Here is a 6,105-nt window from a genome sequence, read left to right on the forward strand (position 1 = left end):
GGGCAGTTGTGTGCTGGACACTGCACCTGCATCAGGGATACCTGAAAGGATACAGAAGCCGGCTCTTAACGAGGACTCTGCTGTATCTGTGCAGGTGAAACACATCTGAAGAAACCCTGACATATTCTTTCTAGTCCCTGGAACAGGCTCCCAGGGAGGCGGTTGGGGCACCAAGCCTGTCAGAGTTCAAGGACTGTCTGGATGATGCTTTTCATCACTTGGTTTCCTTTTAGGCAGTCCTGCGAGGAGCGGGGAGTTGGGCTCGATGATCCTTAAGGGTCCCTTCCAACTTGAGATACTTTATGATTTGTTGCTGCTTTAACTTACCTTTTTGATAACAGCGCTACTACCTGGCTCCAGGCTTGGCATTTACAAGTAACCTTGTCCTTTGGCTGCCTGTCTGCCTCCCTATCCCTCCTCCAACAAAACCACAAAAAGCTTTCATCAGTGAGCATCCCCCCCGCCTAGGAGGCGGAAGAGTTGTTCCACAATAAATGGCATGTGTCGCTGTTGCCTTGCCCTTCTCTTTACAGTTTCAGGTAGACGTACGGGAACAGCACTTCTTGCAGACCTCGCTCTTGATTTCTGGTGCAGACGGCTTGGCCGTGCTGTGCCCAAGGTGCTACCTTGCCGTAAAGATGCCCCTTTTAAAGAAGTAGGAGCTCGATCCCTGCTCAGGTGGAATGGTGCAACTCAGCTGTATCAATCCGTGTTTGAAGTCAGGCTTCTGCCTAGCGAGCTGCCTTAGTGCTGTGCCAAAGCTGCTCGCTTGAATTTCAGGTCTGCCCTTGCTGCAGGGGCTGCTTCCCGCTCACATGTGAACCGAGGCAGTAGTTTATGAAGAAAAATATATCAAAGCCATTTAAATTACTTGTCCTCGAGCAGAGGATGCGTGAGCGATTTGTGTAATGTTCCTTCAGCCTTGAGATTAAAGGGTTAATCTGTATTTTAAGATCATTTCTGAAAAAACTCCATGCTGCAGACTGTTGGGGGATAGTTTGTTTTTTACCTGTCCTTTTTTAAAAAAGCCTCCCTAATCGCCTTTTATCGGTCACGGTTAGATGTAGCCGCCTTGCCTAGGCAGATCTGCCGTTTGAGATGTGTCCGGTTTTTTTCTACCCCGTCAGCTTTAGATAATTGAACCTGAGTTTTAAGGAAATCTCAGCACATTCGTGTGTTCGCTTTCCTTAGGGGCAGTAAAAATCATGCAAGTAGTTAAAATCTAGTTGATGTTGGTTGCGGCTGGAAGCTGGTACAAAGCCAGTTCGGTACTGAGCCGGTACGGTCAGGCACCCATGCTGCGTTTGGCCCCACGACACCAGAACGCTGAGCTTCACGTCAACTGGAAATGGAGTTTTTTGAATTGGTTTTAGGAATGCTTACAGTGGGTGGAGGACGAGTGGCCTCCTGCCCTGCCGTCACTGACGCCAGATCCAGTCCTGCCACTGACACAGCCGGGTTTGCTCGGCAAGTGTCGCCTCCATTTAAAAAATAACAACTGCATGTGTGAACTCTCCGAAGCAATTTGGAAAAGGCAAGTTTTGCAATAACAAAAACATACATTCCTATATATAGTCATTGCTTTGATATTTGCAAGACTCTTACACGCAGGATAGAATAATATTTAATCTGTCAGGGAAAAAGGCATGAGCTTGCTAGGCAGATGTGGAATTAGCTGGGAAAGAAAGTTTCGGAATCCAGTTTACTCTCCAAAAATACCCAGATTTCGGACCAAAATTTTATCTAGCGTAAGTGGAACTGCAGCATCTGGAAGGACATATTTGCTTGCCCAAATGCCAGACTTTTTCCAAATACATTTGTATTTAGAATGTGCTCCATATTTTAAATTACAGTAAAGCTAAATGGTGTACAGCAAAAAGAAACCAGTCAAAAAATGAGCAAAACCCTAAACTTTACTTGCCAAATCCTTCTCTAACATGTACCTACTTGTTTCTGTGCAGGGTCATGAGGTGCAGTGAGGTCTCGGTGTTACCCACCACCGACTGTCGCTGTGCTTAGCCATTCTATCGCTGTGTTTCAGAGACTTTACACCCAGGTTCTGTTAAAGGTACCTTAAGCCACGCAAAATACCTGCACGAGTAAAAATGCTCCGTGGCAGGTGACAGATAAATGAGCCTCGGCCACCAGGAGCGGAACAAAGCTCACAGCAGCTGTAGGATTGATACCAACGTGAGCAAAACCCTCTTCTGTGACCACAGGGATTCTGGTTAGTGGAGGAGGATGGCACGTGGCTCATCCCTCGGTGACGATGTCAACACGAGCATCCTTCCACCCTGGTGAAGGAAGGTCCAAGCAGGATCAAACCATCCAAAATCAGGCTGAGCAGTGGCTGGCTCGGTGAGCTCCAATTGGGCTCTTCCAGACTTTCATTATGGGAGAGCTCAACTCACTGTGCTAAATTTGCGGTTTCAGGTTAAAATTACTCATGTTCAAGTGAAAATGTGTGGGGAAAATACACGTATGTGCCAAAACTCGGAGCCAAAGAGGACGGCGTGCTGTGCTCCGCTGTAATCTTTTTCACTAGGTTGATGTTGTGGACTCATTAACTTTTTCTTTTGCAGGAATCCAAACCAAGAAAGAAAAGTGAGGTTATTTTAAGGCTGAACGTAACCAAAGTGCTTTGAAATCATTCCCTGTAAGCAAGGAAAACCAGGTGAGTGTCTCTGCTCAGCCTTGTGTAACTTAGTCATCTGTGCCGGCTGGATTTCATCCAGGTTTTTGGGGTTGGTTTGTTTTTTTTTTTTTCAAAACTGGATTTCATCACCTGACTTAGGAAAATGCATCTTCTCCATGCAGCACGCAAGCCAGCCTTGGGGCTGCTCCAGCAGGGTGAGATGGAGCACACAGAAATCCACCACGCTGCTCTCTTTGGGGGTAGAGAAACGTGGAGCGTTAACGCAGCCTTTAATGTTGCTCCCCACAGAGGAAGGGCTGCACCTGGCGCATGCCTCATCCTTTCACTCCACGTGGTTGTTCGTGTAGACAATCTGATTCTGGATTCCTTTCTTAAACCTGGCATCACCTAAACTCTGCTTGATTTAGGGTGGTTTCCACTGAAGTCCAAGCTCTGGATATACACAGAATCACAACTAGCTCCTGTCTCTTGGAACTGACGTAGGATTTGCTGAGAAACCTGAAGGTACCGAGCATCCTCGGTAGACTCGGGAAGGGGAGACCTGGCCACCTAGTTCTGGTTCTAACCATTTGCATTTACTGAAATAACACCAAGTACCCCGTCTCTAGAGTCAGCAGCTTTTCAGCATTTCTCTCCCCGTTTCTGTAGGCACTTTCTGAAGGCAGGAGATGATACAAGCCTCTGTAATGTGAATGCTGAGTGTGCCATTTACGGCAGTGAGACAATCAGCGCATCTAGCTCGAGTTTACAGCTCCAGCCCGAGCACTACCAGGGGGAACTGATTCCACAGTCACTTACCCTGATTTTACACTGGGTTTTCAGGCTTTTGTTGCTATTGAGGCCAGATTTGTACAAAATTCTTTAATCCTTCTCTCCATCCTTGGCTTTCCTCTGGGAGCAGTCCCCTAAGGAAAGTCATCCTGGTCAGCAACGTGGAAGGGTTGTAACGGTCAGTGGAAGTGCGTTGGGTGAAGCACCGGCCGCTTCTGGGTCGTGTCCTGGAGCTCAGGGGTGGGGAGGGGAACGGAGAAGCAGGACGGCGTTCAGCTAACCCCAGCAGCAAGCTGCAGCTGCACGAGGCTCCTGCCTTGTCCCTCCTTCCCTCTGGGGAACAGCTGCAAGAGAGGGAATGTCACCCCATTGCAACCCAAATGCTGCTCAATGAGCTGGCTTTGATCTGCTGGCAGAGGCGCGCTGTCTACAGAGCGGGGAAGAGGCTGCAGGCAAAGCGAGCTCCATTCCTTCGGGCTGAATAACGCGCCCGTTCTGTTCCGTCGAGTCAAGCTGTAAATAGAAATTGGTCTTAAACGAGTCAGTGATGTGAAGCGTTTACAACGCTGCCCGGCCTGACTTCCCTGCTGGTGCAGGTTTCCCATGGAGCAGCACCCTTCTCCTCCTGGCCATGCCTCCGCATCCCGCACTCCCTCCCCGTCTCACCACGGAGATCTCCAAGCTTTGTAGCCCCCAGCGCATCAGTCCCCATCCACCTTCACGAGGTCGGTCGGTTTCAGCCTTGTTTTTCCAGCTGGAATGGCCGAAACGCCCCAAGAACACGCAACGAGGTGATGGAGCAGGGCAAACAGACATCACATCCCTACGTGCAGCCGTTTTTTAGCCCAGCTTGTAACTGCATTAAACCTGCCAGCGCGATGCTAGGTGCTCCTCACCCCGAGATCGCAAAGCGCTTTACAAAAGACGCTGATCCGGGTATGTCCCTGTTTTATAATCTGAGGCTCGGGGCACAGACAGACAAAATCAGTTTTCCCAGTTCTCCTGCAGGCAGCTGGCAAAGGTAGGGACAGCAGCTGGGTCTCCTGAGCACCACAGTGCTCATCTGTCCCTGTAACCGGAATTTTTTTTTAGGGGAACAATGAATTTTTTGTGTTGTGTGGCCATGGGTAAGCCCGTTTCCTAGGATTAGTCCTCGAGAGCCAGCAGTTGCCTGGCTCTGCAGCAGCAGCTTGTGTTTAGGGGGGGAGCAGCAGCAGACAGGGAGACCTGGAGCCATCCAGGAGGAGTTACGACTGCTTTTCCCCATCTTCCAGGTGGAGAGGGAAGCCTGCCCAGGACTTCAGCCCACAGGGAGAGGCAGCGGTGGCGACGCCGGCCTCTGGAAGCTGCTCCAGCTCTGCGTGTCCTGGGCTGGAGAAGGTCACGGAGCACCTGGAGGCTGGCAGGTGCCGTGGTGCTCACGCGTCCGGTACTTTTCTCGTGTCTTGGACCCTTCTCACAGCCGGTTGATAAATGCGGTTGTTTGTAACAGAAACTTGGGCCGCAGGATTGGCTCCGCGTGTGCCACACGGTGCAGAACACGGCCGGCAGGACAGGCCGTGACACCGGTAACATCAACTATTCCCAAGTATTTGTAACTCAGTTTTCTACAGCTGCCGCCAGCTACACGTCCTCGTCCCCCCTTCCCCACATTTCCCTGCTCGGAGGCAGCTGCATTTGACCCCATCCCCTTTCTGGAGTGCGGCCCTTTCCCAGGGAACCATGATGAGGAATCGGGGAAGCGTGGCTGCCCAGGAGAGCGGAGCCCCCCGGCCCCCCAGCTGCTGGCCCCCACCCGGGCCTGCCAGGTCATTCCCTTCCCCCCTGGCCCTGGTATTCATTTAGTCCCACAAAGCAGCCTGATTGTGTTACTAATTGCTTTCTCCTGATGAGCAAGCTAGAGCCCTGCCACTCACACAGACTGTCTTTACGTGCCTTTAATTATTCAGCTACACTTTTGTTCTGCCCCCCCCCTTTCCCCCCCTCCCCCCCAAGCTTTTCCTTTTTCCTTCCCCCCCTGCCCCCCAGTTTTTCATTTTTCCTTTATTTGCCCCCCAAGTTTTCACTCAACAGCCACCCCCCACCCTCTGGCTTTGGCTCCAGCCTCCCCAGCCCCGGGGGTGCAGCTGTGCGCTCCCTTTGCTCGGGCCAGACCGGGGGAGCCGGGGGTCCCCGCCGCCCCAGGGGGTCCCCGCATACACACAAACGCGGGACGCTGCCGGCGGTACCGCCGCAGCCACCGGGGCCTCGCAGGGGGGGCGGAAGCTGTCACCGGTGTCCCGTCCCCACCGTTCAGCGCCGGTTCCTGCGGGACGCCGTTACTTCCCCCCCGCTCCGTTACACGGCGGAGCGTTAAACCCGGCAGGGCCGGGTCCCTCCCGGGGCTCCACGCTCCCGGCTAGGGCCCAGCACGCGGCCCCCCGCGGCGGGCCGGGGGAGTGGGATGGGGGGACAGCGCGGTGCCCAGGCCCGGGGCCCGGTGCCGCCCCCGCCCGCAGCGCGGCCCCCACGTGGCCGCCGCCGGGGCGCCCTTCCCGGCACCGCCCAATCACCGCGCGCGCCGCCGGAAGCCCCATCCCCGTCCTTCCTTCTCCGCTCCCCGCCAATAGCCGCTCCCCGGTCCTATCCACCAATCAGAGCGAGCGGCTCTAGGTGCCGTCAGCCAATGAGCGCGGCGG

The sequence above is a fragment of the Falco cherrug genome, chromosome 20 (genome assembly GCF_023634085.1).
Source record: "Falco cherrug isolate bFalChe1 chromosome 20, bFalChe1.pri, whole genome shotgun sequence".
Classification (NCBI taxonomy): Eukaryota; Metazoa; Chordata; class Aves; order Falconiformes; family Falconidae; genus Falco; species Falco cherrug.